At 45.1% G+C, this 21351-nt stretch overlaps 1 protein-coding gene and 1 long non-coding RNA gene across 19 annotated transcripts in view; one reads left to right on the top strand and one right to left on the bottom strand.

Annotated features, from left to right (window-relative positions):
- Positions 1-17053, bottom strand: part of LOC135916647 (uncharacterized) — a 465480-nt gene extending 448427 nt beyond the window's left edge. For 5 of the 6 annotated variants that reach the window (XR_011514685.1, XR_011514684.1, XR_011514682.1 and 2 more), the window contains exon 1: positions 16983-17053. This is a non-coding gene — a long non-coding RNA (uncharacterized lncRNA). The remainder of the gene's footprint in view (positions 1-16982) is intronic. The other variant, XR_011514683.1, reaches the window with a different exon arrangement.
- LOC135916642 (MFS-type transporter SLC18B1-like) overlaps positions 3100-21351 on the top strand; it is a 71553-nt gene continuing 53301 nt past the window's right edge. For 8 of the 13 annotated variants that reach the window (XR_010569008.2, XR_010569007.2, XM_065450068.2 and 5 more), the window contains exon 1: positions 3100-3270. The gene's annotated coding sequence lies outside the window, so the exon portion shown is untranslated. Of the gene's footprint in view, positions 3271-13984; positions 14071-21351 lie in introns of all 13 variants that reach the window. The other 5 variants (XM_065450065.2, XM_065450064.2, XM_065450066.2 and 2 more) reach the window with 4 other exon arrangements.

Genomic DNA, 21351 nt, shown 5'->3' with positions numbered 1-21351 from the left:
ACAACAGTGAAGTCTCAACACAGCACTGATTCTTGAAGAAAACAGAAAACAATATCTCTCCGAAGAAGCAGCGACCGCTCGGAGGGACTTCTTCTTCTTCGTTCCCCCTCACGCGGAGTTATTGGCCATTTCCTTAGCTTCACGCAAATTACCACCATCCACGTTCGCAGTTATAACCTTAACTGATTGCCTGTCTGTCTGTTCTTCACTAACCACACCCAAATTTTCAGATTCATTAAAACGTTTATATTACCTTCTCGCAAGACACCTACATCTCATTCGGTTAGTGCGGGTGCCAGGTCACAAAGGTCTAGCCTTAAACGAATATGCTAATACACTCGCAGTAGCATCCCTCGATGGTCGTATAATCCCCATTTTAGCTTTGTTAGCTTTCATCACTGCGGCGCGATTCAGAAAATATGCTACTACAAATGAGTTCGCGCAATTATCATTGGCAACATCTGATTTCCCGCATCTCAGTTTTCCTTGGAACAACAACTGGTGCTCCTCTAGAAAAATTGAAGTAACGATTACAAGACTGCGGTGCCGAGTCTTCCTACTAAACTTTTGCCTCCACAGGTCGGGTCTGGCTATATCGCCCTTGTGCCCTTTATGCAACGAGAGTGAATCTCCAGAACACTTCTTTTTGACATGTCGTCGTTTCATTATTCAACAAAAAAGATTTTTAGAAGAACCCTTCCAAAAGCTTGGCTTGAATATGACTCTTCCTGTAAGTTTCCTTTGGGGCTACCGTACTGGGTTACAGCCACAGGAACGTTTGTGAAGCCCTCTGCATTGTTTTGCGTGAGACAAAATGAATTTCATGTTAGAATTCTTCTAAATAGTTGCAATGTTCACAAAATTCGCAAGATATCTATATAATTGATTTTTCATATCTGTAACAGCAGACACTTTAAAATCCCATTTGCAAGATAGTTGTCTCATTTCTCCCTAATTTATTTTAAAAAATGCTAACAGTTCCTTCACCGCCCGATTCAAGGCCGATCCCCCAGAGTGGGTTACGCCATTTCACAAGGGAACAAGAATAAGAACAAAAAATGCGACCTATGAACACAAGCCGTTCGGTGCACAGAGCTTTATGTTACGCGCAGTGGCTTCTGAAAAAGTATGGTGCACCAGTTTTGCAAAATAAATGTGGCTATTTCTAAAGCCGCACACGTGCAATATTTGCAGTATGGCAATAATGCGCGCGCTCTCAACGCCTGCAGCAGACTATGTGGGCTCTAGCGTTGTTAGCTGTTTTGCGTTGGGCTGAAAATACTTGTTATCATGTTTTAATTGTGTATAGAGCCTTTACCGCTGAAAGTTTCTCGTTTCTTAGCATTTATAGCAGTGCTTCTCTGACCTTAGATCAGAAAATAATGCATTACATGAATGAACGTGGCATCGCCATTCAAAAGCTTTGAAGGCTTCAGTAATGCATACACAAATGAATGTAGCATCTGCATTCAATAGCTTTGAAGCCTCCAGTACTACCTCCGGCCTGTCATATTACGTATTGCAGGGATATCCCCTATCCTTTCCTCAAAAATACACTCTACAGCCAAAGGACATCATGCATATTCAAGGACAAATTTCCATGTATCACAAGACGAGTGCAAGGCTTCGAAAATAGCAGGCAAAGACCCGCAACACAGTCGAAGGGCTTAATTGACTGAGATACCAGTATCTTGAATCTGTTTAATGAAGACCTCACTGGAATACACATTCGAGATGAGGATGTTGGTGCGTGCGTAATCATTTTTGCAGCCATTTTATTTTGGCACGCAACCATTCACATAATTTTGCTACCTTAATTCACCCTCCTTCATAGAATTAAGTACAAGAAAAAGCGTCATAATTATTCCTTCTAAAACAACCCATATTGAGTAAATTAATTGCTGGCCTGTCCGGGTAGGGGTTTTTTCTTCTTTTTTTTTTCATTCTCTGGATATTTGCGACATGTCATGTGCGTGTTGTTATGCTTGTGTAAAGTTTATTGCCATCACGCCAATAACTTCCGACTATTCTCATTTACTTTCATTTCACAGTTTCCCCCCCGTTTTCATGTGTGTGTGCCACTTTTCTCACAAGCTTGCGGCAATAAACTGGCTGTTATTTTCGTGTCCTTGGACGTCCAGCAAGCTGATTGTTATCGAAAACATGACACATTGATTCACGATACTCCTTTTCGTAGGAGTTATTAAAAGTGCAATGTCACAAACAATAAAGTTCTGCTTCCTCCTTAACAATTGGCATGATTGTGGAACCAAGTTATAGCTGCAAGCATAATGAATGCGAATATAATCAAAAATAAAAATAAGATTCCTTTAACAAAAGTTGTTGCTTGGCTCGTTGGTTCATGCTTGGCCAAAGAAATCGTGGAGGAATATACTAGAAAGAAAAAGTTGCTTGCATTAGCGATATGTTTGTTGTTTTGCGTAGCAAAGAAAACGAGTTTTTAGAAATTATGCTGCAATCTATGCGCTTCTTGATATCGTGCATTGGATGGCTTGTTGGGCAGTGCGCTTGCGCGATCCTGGTCTGCTGTGTACGTAAGTAGGCGAAGTCTTCAGAATAAAGTTTAGTTGTGAGTTAGCGCTTGTCCTGTTCTTGTGTCTATCTTCAGTCACATCTTCGAAATGCGCTTACCAGTATTCAGTTAAAACACCTTTGGGCGCTTGTCGTCGGAACATATAGACAGCGGCACAAGCACCTGCATGAAATAACTCGATTTATGCAACGTTACTGGTCACACACAAAAAAAATTATAGAAGCAACGAAAATAATTATGGCCTCCGAGATTCGGCGGCATGCGGCGACCATCTTAAAGGCTGCGGCAAATCTTTTGTGCCTTTTCTACCACTCTCGTTCTCCACCTACTAGCTTCGCTAACACGTCAGCTTAAGAACGCCTTCGTGGAAAGCAGGAACACGTGGTGGCGCGTGTGACTGTCGTATCACAGCTGTCACCACGCGCGAAACAGAGGCGACATGCAGCGAGCCTCTCCGCTCGGCAGCCGGAGAGCTCACGTTTGGGAAAGGGAGTGAATGACGGAGGCCGTCCGGTGGAAATGGCAAGAGAGAAAGATAACGGGGAAAATACCGAGTTGCTTTTGCGGGCAGCGACGCGCTCGCGCTAGCCGTGTGGCAGCAGCGGAGGCGGCGGAATGGCCGGCATTGAGGCCGAGCGAGGTGCGTGTGCTTTCTGCGCAGAATAACGAAAGCGGCAGCTGCGACGCCCTTGCGCGCCACAACCGAGAAGCAAAATGTACGTACAACATTGTGAGCTTGCTACGTGTGTAATCCCACCTAAACTAGTTGCATGCGGAGCATCTGAATAACTAGTGACGTGCATTACTGCGCGCGATGCGTCGCGTTCGCTCTTAGATTGCAACAACCGAGACCTTGGCGGGCTGGTCGCTAGACCCGCCGCGCTCAATATTTTCACTCCACGCTGGTGTGAGAAAAACAAGTGAGCTTGCTTTTAGACAGTGGCTGGGCGTTTACTCGTGGTCATTCAGTGTAGCACGAATCACGCCTGCGATTGAAGGCGGTTTGGTTGACCGAGAAAGTTGTCAACGGTTGGGTTCTACTTATGCTAGAGTGTGTAAAGATCAGAGCCGCGCTTCCGTGTTGGAGCTGAACGTGGCGATAGCGAGATGCAGAGCTGCGGCTAGCGACTTCGCTTGAAAGAATGGCATGGCCGGCACGACCGTACCATTCATTGAATCACTATTTGTTGACCACAAAGCACCTCCCGCACTAATATTACAAAGAGGACGTCTACAGGCATGGAGGAAGGAAAAGGACGAAGGAAGCAAAACGTCATGGCAGTGAGGCTCGGCAAGGCAGCTTCCTATGAGCGGCGCACGCTTTGCAATGAGGTGCCCGACGACGAAAAATACCGTGGCGGCGTTGCGATCGAAGTGGGTTCGGCCGCATCAAGGTCGCGCCGTTTTAAATTGCTGGCGATTCTGCTCCGCGGAGTCGTTCGTACTGTTTCACGCGCTGCTGTTTGCGGTCATACCGCTCAAATTGTGTTCTTAATTACATATGGCTTCTATTTTTATCTTAAGAATACATTCATTTCCGTGAGTTTACGCAACGCGATGACTGGGCCTACATTGCAGCAGCAGTGTCGGCTTTCATTCTGTTATGTTACTGCAGTTGCCTTGGGGAATTATGTTGCTTGTTCTCCAAGCAGTATGGCTCTCGTGTGCATACTTGCACATATATTAGTAGTTTTTGTGAAACGCAGACGAAAGAAAAACTGCGCGCTTGCTGCTTGCTGCTTGCCGCTTTAACAAATGAAATGTATCTGCCTCATTCAGCTTCCTGTTGCGCTGTTTTCATGTTTACGTGAAGCATAGTGAGAAAAGAAATGCAACGCAACATTCAGTCAATGTTTGCGTCTTCCTCGCGTAACAGAATGCGCACTAATGGTAGGGGGTCCTTTATTAGGTTGGACCTCGGGCGCCGAAAAGTTATATATATATTAATATCTGACCCGTAAGCCGCGTTCAATTGTGTTGCCAGTCCGTGCTTAAAAAAAAAAGAGCCGGCACGTTAGCTTAATTAGTGGCAATAGTGGATGTGGCATTGGACTTTTATACTGTAGCTCACGGGTTCAATCGAGGCCGCGGAATTTGATGGGGACGAAATGGAAAAGCGTTTGTGTACATTTAAGTGCATGTTAAAGAACTCTAAGTGATGAAAACTGAAACAACGCGGAAGGTCTCATAATCATATATCGTTGTTTTTCGACGTAAAACCTCACTTTTCAACGTAAAACCTTTCTTTATTTTAAAGACGATGGTTACTGGGTCCTTCGGCTGTTTGTAGGGGTCTAAGCAAAATGAAATAATTTTTTAGTGGGATTTCCCAGAGAGACAGGTTATGCTTATCTTATATTTCACACCTCCGTGTAGTGCCGTTGCGAACTGTGCGTCAGTTCAACAGCTTGTATACAGGATGCTACAGCGAAAACATACAAACATTTTTAAAGGTTGCCTGCGGCAGATAGCGCAATTCTGGTTCATAAGCTGTTCTACTCGAAGAGACGCACATTACTTGTGCAAGAAACTGAAATGCATAATTTACTAACTAACGACAAATGACTAAGTCTTTAATTAATTACCGTACGGCCCATATTGCAATTTACAAATCCTAGCCGCGGAGTTCGCGAAGCGGCTCCACTTAGAGCGAATTCTCAGGATCACACCAGTTTCTACATCTTATCTTAATTTCCAAACTTTGCGGAGAAATATGCAACGGCGTTCCAGTGCTTTTGTGCTTTCGTGTTATTTCTGTGCTTGAATAAATAAAACGACGGTTTGTTAAAAAAGTAAGTGGACCACCAATGCATCTAACCACGAAGTTCGGGAATTAATATCTCGAAATTGGTGTCATCCTGAGAATTCGTTCCAAGTTCATTCGCCTTGCGAACTGCACGGCTAGAATTTGTAAATTACAATATGGGCCATAAGGTAATTCGTTAGAACTTAATTAGTGCATTTTTTTCATTAGTCGATTATGCATTTCAGTTTTTTGTGCAAGTAAGGTCCGCCTCTTCAAGTAGACCAGCTCACAAACTATAATTGTGCCATCTGCCACAGATAACATTTAGAATATTACAGCGAAGCTGCTTATGGCTAGGTTCCGGCGGATCTAGTCTCCGTGGACAGCTGTTAAGGTGTTAAGCACTCCCGATAGATAAGCCGATCCCGTAGATAGTGCAATGCCGGGCCTACCCACCATGGAGGTGAAGCAGGCGTTAAGCACTAGGTAAGCCGATCCCGAAGATAGTGCAATGCCGGGCCGACCCGTAGCAGAGAGGAAGCAAGTGTTAAGCACTCCCCATAGGTAGGCCGATCCGGAAGATAGTGCAATGCCGGGCCGACCCATGGAATTGATGAAACAGGTGTTAAGCACTCCCCATAGGTAAGCCGATTCCGAAGATAGTGCAATGCCGGGCCTACCAACCGTCAAGGTTAAGCAGGCGTCGAGCACTCCCCATACGTGGGCTAATCCCGAAGTTAGTGCCATGCCGGACCGACTCACGGCGGAGGTGAAGCAGGCGTTAAGCACTCACCATACGTAGGCCGATTCCGTGCAATTAGCCCCGAGGACGACCTAGAGGGCTGCAGCGAGCACCAATCGCGTGCGGTCAGCGCACAGACTCGCGCCTGTCGTCTGCTGCCGTTCGGCAGCGTCCGGGCGCCTTCTGCAGTGTTTCCGCTTGTTCTCTCTCGTTCACTCATATGCTTTCCTTATTGGAAGGACCAACAGCCTCACGTGCGACATATGCAACAGAGACAAGTGATGTGCAGAGTACTGGACCAGTTGGACAATCGTCCGCTATCAGAACTCAAAGCTTTAGATCAGTACTCCTCAAGAACATCCACGCTGAAGGCCTAACTCGCGTTATTAAGGTTCCGCGTTCTACGGGGTTTCGCGATAGACTTTAAGAACGCCGCCCTCTACCGCTCTGTAGTGTACGCGGTTTGTTCGTGCTCGTCTCTCTTTCTCCCCCTTCCGCTCTCTTTCTCTTTTTATCCCCCTAAACCCCTTCCCCCGTGCAGGGTAGCCAACCGGAACGGCCTCTGGTTAACCTGCCTGCCTTTCTACGCATCCTCTCTCTCTCTCTCACTCTCTCTCTCCTTCACTCTGTTTGTATTTATGACGGGCAGCTCAAATACATATTTTACGACGTCTTCATTCACGAAAATGTAATCAAGGAGCTTATTTCCTAGATGCCTATATATTTCTCAAAGGCAACGTTATATATACTGCCACCCGAGGGAGCTCAAACCAGCCCATTGCGGGTTTTTCATGCGCCGATCTACACTTTGCAGCGATAGCTCACGTGAATTATAAAAGCATAGACGCAAGAACATAGTACATAAAAATCCAGTGAGGATTCCATACCTACCATGGTGCAACATACGTGTCACAATTAAACGCTGGCTATATATGACTTCTACAACATTCATGTTGATTTTAAGCCGCTATGGCATGTTTTCTCTCTACAATTAGTCTATGGTATAATATCGAATTTTTCTATTTCTTCACAGAAGCGCTCGTTAGTAACAGAAGGACTTAACTAACACTGCACTTTAGATTCTACTAGCACCACTTGCATTTCTAATTGCTTCTCAAAATTAGACCATTATTCAACGGTTAAGTTTAAGTGGCGATAATTTGAACTGAAGCTGATTGAGATTTTGCAGCTCTTTGCCGCACACGGAAAGGAATGTACCAGTATTTGTTCCCTTTCCGTGCTACACATTCAATGAATTTGAGCAATTTGCTGGTGCTTCTTGCTTGAGAAATAAACATGATGAATCTGTTTGGAGAACTAACACAGGCTGCTCGGGCCAAATAATTGAGTGAAATATGCCTGTTGCACCGTATGGCTGCAGCCAGCAAAAAGCCGAAGCTTCATTTATTAGTAGTGTGGGACATATTGAAGATATTGTCCCCCGTGGAGGTCAAAAGGCAAGTGAATTCGTGTGAGGCTTGTGGTGTCTTCTTTATGAGGCGTGTATGCGAGGTTCTCTTTTATGTACTGACGAAGCGAATAGTTTTCACTTTGTATGATTAAACAATGCGGAATGGAGACATGGTGAGTCAGAATGTTTAAATTTTCTTTTTCAGGGCAGCCTAAGCTGCGCTATAGTGCCTCGAGTATGCTACTGCCATTGTAATTGGCGCTGTAAAGAGTTACTTCATGGTTTCAATTCATAGTTGTTGTGAACTACTGGGTTTCGCGAAGAATGCTTGCCTCGCCATATCGACAGTCGGTTGCTTCCGTTGCAGGAGGTGGTAGCCATATTGTCGATAAACGCTAGTGAGGGCCGCAATGACACATTTCATCGCTTGCATTTGATTGGTTCTCGATCTTAACTACGAAATTTTATTTCATGTGATTGCTGTAATGGTGTTTGTGAAGTATATACATACTATACATGATGCGCCGTCGTGTTACAGCCAATGCGTTCTTGGGTGCCTGTTTCAGGGAACGATGAAAGTAGTAAAAAACCTTATCACACAAAATGCGCGCCTAACCGTTCCTTTTAGGCCTTAATACAGTTGCTAAATTTCGCTAAAACCACTCACCGAGTAATGAGAATCATGATGAAAACTTCGCCGGGCTGTATCCTTCTAACACAGATTTATAATGTTGACACCAAATATCAAAAGATTTTTCTTCCATATGAAATGCGATGTCTCTCATAGCTAAGTACTAAGAGAATATTAAGTGTTTAGAGAAGCATCATACATAACTACGCGTGTTGAACTTGCAGATATTCTTTTTTAGCGACAGTTATGGACAGAAACGGCGCATATATGCATTGCAAGGCCAGTAGACCCTTTCAATGCTACATATATAGCTTGAGATATCCAATTCGCAAATTTTCATGACTCACGCGGTTTTGAAGAAACTACGGTTCAAGCATGGCAGCAGAAATCATCCGAAACATCCTTCAGCAAGTACGGATCGAGCCGCCAATACCCTAAGTCAGCACGAAAGACATGGAGGAAGGAAAATATAGGAGGGAGCATTACGTCACACAGCCAGCCTTGGCAAGCGAACGCTCCGTGAAGTCCCAGTGGTGGCCCAACACGTGACCTCTTGCATCGAGATCACAGAGCAAGAATTCAGATTTCCTGAGATGTCTGATTCCCAGTAGGTATGCCAGTAGATTTCATTCGGTACGCCCTTGTTCACCTGCCCTGCCGGCGCTCTGCCTGCAAAACGGAAACACTATAACCAACCGCGCACTTTGACGTGCAATCACGTGTTGGGCCACCACTGGCCCAGCAGATTTTGGCTTCAATGGCGTTGCCGCATGCTCCCTCCTCTTGTTTTCTTCCTCCATGCACGAAAGGAACGAGCACGCGTGGGAGCCGAGCGAGCCGGAGCGAGGGGCGTCCTGGTCGTGACGTCACTCACGAGAGGACGCCACTCCAACTTCTCGCCTCTGAGACCGGGTTGATCCGCGGCAGAGGTGAAGCAGGCGTTAAGCATTCCCGATACGTGGGCCGATCCCGAACATAGTGCAATGCCGGGCCGACCCGCGGCGGAGGTCAAGGAGGCATTAAGCACTATCCATGCGATCAAGTAAAACTTTTGCGTGGGCTAGTTGATTCATGCTTGAATTAGTAAAGGCCAGGCGCAGAAGACCAGAACTCAAGAAGAACACAAACGACAGGACCGGCGCCACTCACAACTAAGTTTATTTCCGCAAGAAGCCTGCCTTATATAGGTTAATCAAGCCGAGTCACAGACGAAATTTTAGAAGTAAAATACAGCATTCTATCGACTCTACAATACAGCAATCTATGGTTCATTTTTCGCGCGGTCACATGTTTTATCAATATTTTAGGTGAGTGACTATTAGAGATGTTAGTTTTGACACAGACGCTGTACTTAGACAGCTTTATTCATGTTTTTCCGTGTTATTCATTGGTCATTATTCCCATAGTCGTGCGGGTTTTATCACTTACTTGGCATGAGGCGTTTGAAGTGTGTTATGTTGTGGATAGTCTGATAGCGAAGCGTAGACGGTACTTTTTATGTCTCGTTTTTTTCTCCCCGTTGCCTTGGAAATGACTATACTCGATGAATTGCTTCCAGTGCTGCTCCACGTGTGGTTCTTGTTTGGTCATTTGATATGTTGTGCCAGATATGATTCCTGAGTGGTCGATAGATTGCTGTATTTTACTTCTAAAGTTTCTTGTGTGACTCGGCTTGATTAACCTACATAAGGCAGGCTTGTTGCGGAAATAAACTTAGTTGTGAGTGGCGCTGGTCCTGCCGTTTGTGTTCTTCTTGAGTCCTGCTTCTGCGCCTTGCATTTACTAATCCATCCATACAATGACTGATCCCGAACATCGTGCAATACCCAATTCGTGCATCGTGAAGGACCCAACTCGAGAAATCTAGACGATTCTGCAGGTCTATCTTGCTCACATTTGTGCAGGTTAAGGTGGTAAGGGTGAAAGGCCGAGTGATTTAGGATCTTACAAACAAGCCACGTCCCGCACGCTAGAATGAGGATTTGACGCCATAAATGCTAGAACATCCGTGCCTACGCTAGGACTCAAAGATGAAGTCCTCCACCGCTGTTTCTAGAAGCTAGCAGTATGTCTCAGGTTTTCAAAATTTCTGATGATAATCGATGCGTTTGGTCTACCGCCACTCTTCCATGACTGATATATATTTCCGGCCTTCCTCTTGTTGCCATTTGCAGCTCCCGAGGCAAGGATCATGTTATCCTTCTGCTCCTTAGACAAAGACATGGCGGCTGGGACGAAACAAAACGCACCTTTAATCCTTTGCACTGGCTTTGTCAATTCACTTTTGTAGAGATAGGTCTTGTGGCAAAGAAAAAGAGAGAAAGAAAACATCCGTGCATTTTATCTATGCTAAGAGAACAGCTATCATAGCTTTTTTCGAACTAACATAAAGCGCAAAGTGTTACTTAGCCGAGGTGCGGCAGCTAAAGAAGTAGCTCGATCACGATGTTTTTTCTTCTTTATTTACTTTGTTTCATTCTGGCTATGTCGGAAAGAGCTTGTTCGAGGGGTTGTGATGTGGGCAAAAGCGCGTTCACATGATATTTTTCATATATTGCAGGGTTTATCTATCAGTCGGAAATAATTAGTGCGCAATTAGTACGTCGTTGAAAATCGTTGAAATCTGAGACGTCGTTGACGTCGTTACGTCGTTGAAATCTGAGAGGCCACGGAACCTCCAGAGGGCGCTCGCCTGCGCCGCATCGCTATCATGTTCACAGCAGAGATTAATAAGCGGCGAGCACACAAAGTGAGAGCACACAAAGTGAGAGTCAGAATTAGATTGTCCGTGATTTGTGTTTCCAAGGGTTAAGGGCCCCGTTTCTCAGAAAATCCGGCATAGGCGTCCGACGTCCAGAGTCGACCGTTGTTTCGGCAAAAATCATTCCGAGCCGTGCAAACCTAACCACGCATAGCCTCCATCTTGCGCAAGTAAGTTACTGCACTGATTGAATTTCTCAAAGTAATATACTTCAGAAAAACCGTATAGTACGACTTACACAACCTACAGACACGATAGCGTCGGATTGTAATTTTAATATAAGAGAAAACATAATTCTGTTACGCGGGAAACCAAACGCAAGCCCCCTTTTCAACGTTTGTGTCTTGTATAGGCCGGCCACGGCATCAGAGATATGAGCGCGCCGGCGCGCGCAAATCTGAGAGGCCACGGAACCTCCAGAGGGCGCTCGCCTGCGCCGCATCGCTACATGTTCACAGCAGAGATTAGTAAGCGGCGATTGGAAGATTGGTGGAAGAAAAGTAAGGAAACGATATACAACGGAGGCGTGCAAAAGCAAAGTTCACAAAAGGGGTTCAGAAAGTTTGATTATGGCAATTCATCGAGGGTTTCTTTTTTCCTTTCCTTTTTTTCTTCTTTAACATAGATAGGAGATTAGGTAATATAGTAACAAAAGCTTGGTGGCGAGACCCACCACACCGTTCCAAAGGGGACGCTCATAGCAGCCATCCATCCACCGCTGCTCACGCAAAAGGCCGTGCTTCTACTAGAAAGCTACTAGAAAGCTCGCCTACGTGTATAGCATTCGCCGCCAGCATTTCCCGGTAAACATTGCGGTTACTTAAGCTGCAGTTACCGGGAAGCGTGAGAAGCAGTCAGGAATCTTCGAATGCTATCGCGTTCCACTCTTAAAGGCGAAGATTACGCGTCCTCCAAATTTTTTTTTCAGTAGTGCTGAGAAAAAGGTGCTGAGGATTCGGCTAGTTAGTAGATATGGATTGCGCGTAGAACAAGAAATGTATTTTCCTGTTGTCGTTTATTTTGCAGCATGCACCTGCTAAATGAAGTGATTTGACTCATTCGTACTCTTGCTGGCACGTCAATGTATGTTTCAGTCGTTTCAAGGCGCTAGCTCAACTCCGTCTTCCACCAGGAATACCATGAGCGGAAGCAACACTTCTGTGCCGCCTGTGGCTCGGCGTGGCATACACAAACACCTCTTTCTTCCGCATTGAAATGACCTACAGCCCTACTTGTGACAACTGTGGCTGCGAGGAGACGATCAAGCACGTCCTTTGTGAATGTCCCCGTTACATGTAGCAAGAAAAGGGCTCGCGGCCGTTCTAAAAACATGGACGATCGCCCTTTGACAGAAGAAAAAAGCTCTAGGACACTGGTACAGGTGGGTTTCGGCACTCAAGGTCTTAAATGCTCTGCTCAAGTTCTTAAGGACTAGTGAATTGTGCGACCGACTTTGAAAGTTGTAGCGCGTAGCATCGCGTTATTGTGCGAATATTGCTTATTTTATTTCGTTTTTGTTTCGTCTATCACATTTTTTTCCGTTTACTCATTTCTCCAACACAGGGTAGCTAGGCAGTACTTGCACTGGCTAACCTCTCTATTTTCCCTCCCATTTTCTCTCTTTCAAAGCGCTAGCTGCCGCGAATTAACAGGGAGCACGGGCAGCCCGAAGCCCTGCCAGTCCTAGACAGTGGCAATGGCGAGTCGCCTGTTGGTCCTGAACCACCTGTGTGTTGCCAATAGGCCGGCCTTCTTCCCTCGATATCGAGCACCAACCTCAAAAAGACGAGCGAGGTAACGCCCGAACCTTTCTGCCGAAGGGAGATGAATGGTAGCGAAAGCTAGAACAGGATTTGCTCCCTGTGTAGAGTGCGGCTAAGAAACGACTGCCCATTCCGCCATGCCCAGCAATGACTTATGGCGTTTTTCATTGGTCGATGTGGAGCGGCCGCCGAAATCCTCGAGCGAGCGCTCGGGTTTCACAAATCCGAATCGGCCAGCGGAGCGCAAAAACGCTCCGCGGAGGATCACACAGGAAGTCTGCGTACGTGTGACACAAACTGGTTCCGGAAACCATGCCCAACTTCCGCTCTGAACGTTTCCACGGCAACTAAAGTCGCCGTCCCCCGTGCGTAAATTGACCGCGGTAGTCGCAGAGTCCGTCATTTGCATGTCGCACCCGCAAGGATTGTGCATGGACAATGTGCATAGAAGGCTTCGTACAGCACCTGCATCACCTCGCAATCGTCGTCGTCTGAGCTCTCATCGCTAAACGCGAGCACTGCCGCAGCACCGAGCGCAGCCATCTTGCGAAGCGACACAATATTGTGCGTACCAACCGGGAACCGATTTCGCTTGAGGACGGAAGTGACGCGAGCTATTTCCGCCCGAATCCGCGCCACGGCGGCAGAGCAAGTGAGAGCGATCCGGCGCGGAGCGAGTTGATCCGAAACGACCAGTGGAACGCGTGAACCCGCTCCTGACCAGTGAAATTCGGATCCGTTGCCGCGGAGCAAGAAATCCTGCACCGAATCGACCAGCGAAAAATGCCATTAGTTCCCGTGGAACGGAAGACCTCGACAGAAACAGCTTCTGCGGTAAAATTAGTGACAAAAGTAGTTTGCACAATAAATTGTGTAGAGAGACGGAATTTGTGAAATGTTGGCGTCGTTCCATATGGCTATACTTCATAAGTCATCAAAGTCTTTCATGTTGCTTAAATGAAGGTTCGCTAAAAAAGTCGCTTGATTTCTGTGGCGGATAATAAGCCTTTCTTTTTCATTGTGAAAAGATATTCGTTAACGAACATATTAAACAGGACATTTTCATGAAAGTAAGATAGTCATCGCAAATGTACAGGCTCCATTGAATTACTTCTAAATATAATATTCCGTCGTGGCATTTGACGAAGTAGAGATTATGGCTCCTGGTCGCTTACGCAGGTGGCACAAAAGACTCCCTCTCTTCCATCGTTTATGGTTAACCCAACTGCTTTTCCCTCTATTTCTCTTGACTGTACATGGCACGTAGCTTGAAGCTTTGGGCATTGCACAGTCCACGGGCTCCTTTGAGTGGCGAGCTCATGCCACCTCGTTATACCACTTCTTTGACCAGACACGCATATTTTTATCTTTGACAGACACTCCTTCAACGAAACAAGCATGAGCAGCCGGCGCACCTGTTTCCTCTGTTGGCTAACCTGTACGTGTTGTGACACTGCTGAAGGTATGAAATGTTTCCGGGAAGTTTTACATTGCAAATGTATCCGCTGCAGCTGTCTCCACATACATACCGTACCAGAGAGCACGCACTTTGCTGGCGATTTTTATAAAGAAAGCAAGAACCCAGACAACGAGGATTTGCACACTAAGTACGCACAAAAAGTGATGGTGGTGCCGCGTAACGGACATGATCTTTGTGCACGTCATCGTACGTGAACAAAAGGACACATAGGTGGTCGATCGGTCTCGCGAAAGAAATCGCACGCGGGCGAATACGCCGCATTCAGGAATAGTGAATAAGACTTTCACTATTGCGAAAGCGGCGAAAGTAGCCACGAGTGAGTTAATGACGTGAGGTAACGAGCAGGTCGTCTGGGAACTCCTGAACACTCATATTTCATGCACACGCTTGTGCGGCAGGACGCCCCCAGTTACATCATAAAAGATAAAAGACGTCATTGGCATATTCTCTCAGCCAAGATAGCTTAAACAACTACGCAGCATCTTAGCGTCATCATCATCATCCTGGTTACGCCCACTGCAGGGCAAAGGTCTCTCCCATACTTCTCCAACTACCCCGGTTATGCACTAATTGTGGCCATGTTGTCCCTGCAAACTTCTTAATCTCATCCGCCCACCTAACTTTCTGTCGCCCCCTGCTACGCTTCTCTTCCCTTGGAATCCCGTCCGTAACCCTTAATGACCATCGGTTATCTTCCCTCCTCATTACATGCCCTGCCCATGCCCATTTATTTTTCTTGATTTCAACTAAGATGTCATTAACTCGCGTTTGTTCCCTCACTCAATCTGCTCTTTTCTTATCCCTTAACGTTACACCCACCATTCTTCTTTCCATCGTTCGTTCCCTCGTCCTCAATTTAAGCAGACCCCTTTTCGACAGCCTCCAGGTTACTGCACCATACGTGATTACTGGTAAGACGCAGCTGTTATGTACTTTTCTCTTGAGAGATAGCGGTGACCTGCTGTTCATGATTTGAGAATGCCTGCCAAACGCACTCCAGCCCATTCTTATTCTTCTGATTATTTCAGTCTCATGATCGGGATCCGTGGTCACTACCTGCCCTAAATAGAAGTATTCCCTTACCACGTCCAGTGCCTCGCTACCTATCTTAAACTGCTGTTCTCTTCCGAGACTGTTAAACATTTCTTTAGTTTCCTACTGATTAATTTTTGGACCCACCCTTCTGCTTTGCCTCTCCAGGTCAGTGAGCATGCATTGCAATTGGTCCCCTGAGTTACTAAGCAAGGCAATATCATCAACATATCGCAAGTTAATAAGGTATTCTCCATTAAATCTTATCCCCGATTTTTCCCAATCCAGGTCTTTGAATACCTCCTGCAAACAGGCTGTGAATAGCATTGGAGAGATCGCATCTCCCGGCCTGACGCCCTTCTTTATTGGGATTTTGTTGCTTTTTTTTATAGAGGACTACGGGGGCTTTGGAGCTGCTATAGATATCTTTCAGTATTTTTACATACGGCACATCTATACACTGATTCATAATGCCTGCATAACTGCTGAGGTTTCGACTGGATCAAACGCTTCCTCGCAGTGAATGAAATTTATACATAAGGGTTGGTTATATTCCGCACATTTCTCTATCATCTGATTGATAGTGTGAATATGTTCTATTGTTGAGTAGCCGTTACGAAATCCTGCCTGGTCCTTTGGTTCACAGAAGTCTAAGGTGTTCCTGATTCTATTTGCCATTACCCTAGTAAATACTTTGTAGGCAACAGACAGTAAGCTGATCGGTCTATAATTTTTCAAGTCTTTGGCGTCCCCTTTCTTATGAATTAGGATTATGTTAGCGTTCTTCCAAGTTCCGGTACGCTCGAAGTCATGAGGCATTGCGTATACAGAGTGGCAAGTTTTGCTAGAACAATCTGCCCACCATCCTTCAACAAATCTGCTGTAACCTGATCCTCCTCAGCTGCCTTCCCCCTTTGCATTGCTCCCAAGGCTTTTTTTACTTCTTCCGGCGTTAGTTGTGGGATGTCAAATTCCTCTAAACTATTCCCTCTTCCATTATCGTCGTGGGTGCCACTGGTACTGTATAAATCTCTATAGAACTCCTCAGCCACTTGTACTATCTCATCCATATTAGTAATGATATTGGCGGCTTTGTCTCTTAGCGCATACATCTGATTCTTGCCAATTCCTAGTTTCTTCTTCACTATTTTTAGGCTTCCTCCGTTCCTGAGAGCATGTTCAATTCTATCCATATTATACTTCCTTATGTCAGCTGTCTTACGCTTGTTGATTAACTTCGAAAGTTCTGCCAGTTCTATTCTAGCTGTAGGGTTAGAGACTTTCATACATTGGCGTTTCTTAATTTAGATCTTTCGTCTCCTGCGATTGCTTACCGATATCTTGTTTAACGAAGTTGTCACTGGCTTCTATTGCACGGTCCTTAATGCTGCCTATAAGATTGTCGCTCATTGCTTCAACACTAAGGTCCTCTTCCTGAGTTAAAGCCGAATACCTGTTCTGTAGCTTGATCCGGAATTCCTCTAGTTTTCGTCTTACCGCTAACTTATTGATTGACTTCTTATGTACCAGTTTCTTCCGTTCCCTCGTCATGTCTAGGCTAATACGAGTTCTTACCGTCCTGTGGTCATTGCAGCGCACCTTGCCGAGCACGTCCACATCTTGTATGATGTCAGCGTTAGCGCAGAGTATGAAGTATATTTCATTTCTAGTCTCATAATTAGAGTCTCATAATTTTAGTCTCATAATTAGATCGTGGTTCTGGTACGCAAAACCACAGAATTTCATTTTCGTTATGAGCCAAAAATACATATACCGACATTTCAATCAATATGTGAATACCGACTACTTAAAACATGCCAGGTCATACTTCACTATCGAAATTTAAAACACGAACCACTTACTCTTTCAGACATTCTCTGTTTGATAATAGTTAGCTCCCTGCGAACTCTGCAATCTGGGACTTATGCTTAACATCGCACCAGCTGCATGTCCTGACGTAACTGCGCCGTACTCTTTTCCGCGAAAAAGAGAATACCGTCTGTTTTGAGGCTCAAACAAAGGGCATAAAGCAAGGCTTGTGTGTTCTTTTGTTTCAGTTCTTTCTCCCTTCACTTTTTTAATTTTTTCTCGTCTAAGTGTACGTAGGTTTCACGTTCCGTACATTAGGCGATGGTTCTAATTAAATACTTCGTTCGTGGCACTACACATGTACCCAAAGGGCCCATAACCTCGCGTCGTAGAGAATTTTGCCAACGCCGTTACGTTTCCTTTCATGAAAATGTCTTCGAATGGCCGCTTCTATTCATTCGTACGCAGCCCATCAACCCAAAACCTAAGCCTGTCGCGAACACTGCATCAAGCACTGAAGCCATCATAACGCAAGAAATTATTTCTCTTCCCGCATATCTGCAAGCTCTTCAAGCAGGTACCATTATACGTATATACCGGGGTTCCCAGTTAACTTGCACGAATATATTTTAAAAAACCCGAGAGCTCTGGGAAAATCGTGCCAACTGCATAGTAGCCGTAGCCCTGTGTACTTACAGCCAGTACTTTTTTTCATCACGAAGTATTAATTAATATATTGCTTTGAATAGGTGAACTTTTTAATTATTGCTTCAATCGCAAACATGTCACTCACAAAGTTGTAAGCACTTGGGATAGCTTTAACCTTCACGTAACATGAAACAAAGCTACAATATAAATTCAGCTATGGCTAAAAAAGAACTGTGCTCGAAAGCGCACGAAAAAAAAGAAAGAAGGAAGCTCTCGGAGGAACAGAAAATAGTTACTCGGGAGTTTATTTAAATAAAAAAAAACCTTAACCAATATCACATAAGGCGTCTCAGCCGCCCACAAAGAAACATCCAAAGAAGCAACCGGTTTAGCCATTTATCCTTTCTGTCTCTTGAACTCCGGAAAAGAAGCAAAACAAAGCACTTTATTACCTATTTCTATTTTTGTCGCAAACTTTCTTTGTGTAAGGATAGGGTGACATCATGAAGGTGCGTTAAACAGTCATGCTTTACACCGGTTTTGAGCGGTTATTTTCCACTGCCACCTATAGCACGTGTTCAAACAGCTCGCCGTCTGAAGCAATAGAGTATACCTGCTTCTTTCCAACACTTGTTCTGTTGCAGCTTTGACCAAAGACGGTGTAATCTTGGGGCAGACTCCGCTTATTTTCGCCTTTTGGGGGTCCGGTGTGGTAATTTCCCTGCTACACACGCTATCTTTCACGTAGCCCCGTAAGAAAAGTTCCAGCAGCGTAGTGTTCGGCGACCTTGCAGGCCAGGGTACAGGTCCGTCCAGGAAAAAGCTTGTCGAGCCACGCTCGAGATTGACCATTAGTTGTTGTTGAAACCAGACGTTGCGAAAGACCACAAGTGGAACGTTGCAACAGACGTCGTTAGTTCACAGGGCCCTCGAGGATATCGTTGATGTAGCGTTGCGTCATTAGTGTGTTGTCAAAAAAGATGGATCCGATGATGTTGCTGTCAAAAATACCACACCACACATTAAACGACCACTGGTATTGGTGTCGTGTTCGTGCCAGATAGTGGGAATTCCCATCACTCCAGTAGTCCGTGTTGTGAAGATTAACTTGTGCGTTTCTGGAGAAATCAGCCTCATCCGTCTAAAGCACGCGAGTAAGAAAGTCCGGTTCTTCGTCACGTTTCGTGAAAATCCAATTGGCAAAGCCAAGTCTGTTTTCAAAATCTCACTCTTTTTTTCTCGGTCGTTTCTGATGAAGATGTACATGGGACGGGTGCATATGACCTTTTTTTTTAAATCCTCCACACTGATCACCTTTAGGTTCCGGCCTCCCCACTGGCGTCGCGCATACTACCGTGAGAGTTAGCAGCAAAGAATGTCAAAACATCCGTTTGTGCTTTTTGGACTGTACCGTCGCAGTCCAGTCCTGTGTCGCTTTTTTGTGAAGCTGCCCGTCTCGCAAAGGACTTCGTACATTCTAAGTATTGTTGACGCGCTAGGGCGTCCTCCACAATGCCACATCCGGAATAGCTTGGCTGTCTTCCTGTTGTCGCCGTGCGCCACCCCACAGCCAGGATCATTTCAGCATTCCCATAATTCGTGAAGGGCATGACTGTCTCGTTGAAGAGCAGGTCACTGGCGTGGTACCGTTGAGATCTCCCGTTATCTACGCATTGACACGTCAAGGAAAAATGATTTACGTAATCGACAACAGCATATATGCTGGCCTTACAAATCCGCCAAAACGCATTAGATGGACATAGCTTGCGCAATGTTTGTCTCTCTTGCTAAAGGGAACAAAAGGAGCAGACGTTCCGGGTGCGCCTATCTACAGAACAAGATAACTGCGCAAAATTAGTCCCAAATTCGCCGTCACGGTTTCTGTACGTACTGTATGTGCGCATTCCAGCTGTGGTCGGATGAGATGATTACGCCTAAGTATTTATACTGATTTATACTGAGTGACGCTTTGGAGAACAGTGCTGTTGAAACCGTACGGGAACTGCAGACTTGATTTTTTGTTTGTGACCGACATGCAGGCAGTTTTGTCGGAATTTATCACCATTTGCTAGTCTGCACACGACCGCACCTTATTTAGGGAATTGTTCAGCTTTACTTAACCTTCGTGGTTACTCACAGTGTGATAAAGAATGCAATCGTCTGCAAAAAGACGAATGATGACGTCGACTTGGTTTGTTATATCATCTATGTACAATAAGAACAGAAGTGGGGCCAGAACAGAGCCCTGGGAAACGCCGGACAAAACAGGGACAGCATCAGAAAGGTGATTATTGTATTCTATTGGGAGCGGTTTGACAGAAAGTCATTGATCCAACGAACAAGATGACCGTTACCAAGCAGGCGGTTAAGATTGTGAAGCAATTTAACATGGGAAACACGATCAAATGCTTTAGAGAAATCCATGAAGATTATGTCTACCTGTAGTTGCTCATTAATGTTTTGAGTAAAGTCGGAAAGGGTTTCCACGAGTTGTGTGACTGTCGATAAACCGCTTCGAAAACCGTGCTGGTTTGGATGGATTAAATTGTTTAATTCCGTGAATTCTCTCAAGTGTTTCAATATTATGTGCTCTAGTATTCTGCAGCACGTGCATGTTAAAGAAATTGGCCGGGGGTCAGACGGGCAAGATGTGTCACCTGATTTTGGTATGTGAATTATTTTTGCAACCTTCCACTCTGCAAGAAGGCGGCTCTCGCGGCGTGACTTTAAGAAAATTAAATGAAGAAACTTGCTTACTGGTTCTGCGCACCTTTTCAAGAAACTGTTCGGAATTTGATGTGGACCATTGCTTTTCTTTTCATCTAAATTCAACAAGAGCGATAATATGCCAGCTTGTGATATCTTTGGGGTGCCCAAAATGCTTTCTTGGCAGTGGTTAGGGACGAAATGGTTCAAGGAACCATTGTCGACGGTGAAAATGGATTGAAAGTACTTGTAAAATGCGTTAGATTTTTGCTTCCTGAGCACTCAGGGAGGGTACGTTAGAGCGTTTCACGCTTAGGTAGCGCCAGAATTCTTGAGGCGAGTTCCTGATAAAGCTGTGTAATTTTTTTAGGAAACTTTTTGGCACAGCATATTTTACTTTTTAATGACGTCATTAGCAGTGTTATTTCCGAGTAAGTTTTTTTTACACATATGCGATTTTCTTCTTTTCCTAAGTCTCTTTATTTTGCGCTTCAAGTGGATTATATCTCGACATATCCAGAAACTGCGTTTTCTAGTTTTTCTTTGAATTCGTGGAACAACGGCGTTTATACAGTGCGTCACAATGGTTTTAAACTCGGTCTACAGCACATCAATAGACAAATGCTGGTCGGTAGGTCATGATAGCTACATCGTCTGCATCTTTGAACGAGAGCACTCGCTTTATAGGACCGAGTGCTCGTACAGGATTTGGGCATTGTAAAGGACAAAATATTATCTCGTGGTCAGACAGTCCTTCAAGAGGTTCAACGTGAACAGTATTCTTAAGAAAATGGTCGCTAATAAACACGCCTAAGAGTGAACTTGAGGAACCGACAAACCTGGTTGGGAAATCGACAATTTGCGTCAGGTGATATGCTAACTGGATATCTGATATGGTGTCAAGCGTAACATTTCCCGGGGTCATTGAATTCGACCTTATGTCAGCCGAGTTGAAGTCTCCCGCTATTATTTTGCTGCCGTAGGATATGTGTTGTTGCATGTATTCTGAAAGAGATGCCAAGAATAGTGGTTCAGCATCAGGCGGCCGATAAACTGCACCTATATGGA

This window comes from Dermacentor albipictus, chromosome 5, assembly GCF_038994185.2.
Source record: "Dermacentor albipictus isolate Rhodes 1998 colony chromosome 5, USDA_Dalb.pri_finalv2, whole genome shotgun sequence".
NCBI lineage: Eukaryota > Metazoa > Arthropoda > Arachnida > Ixodida > Ixodidae > Dermacentor > Dermacentor albipictus.
The sequence above is the reverse complement of the archived record's forward strand: the minus strand, read 5'-3'. Positions and strand labels throughout refer to the sequence as shown.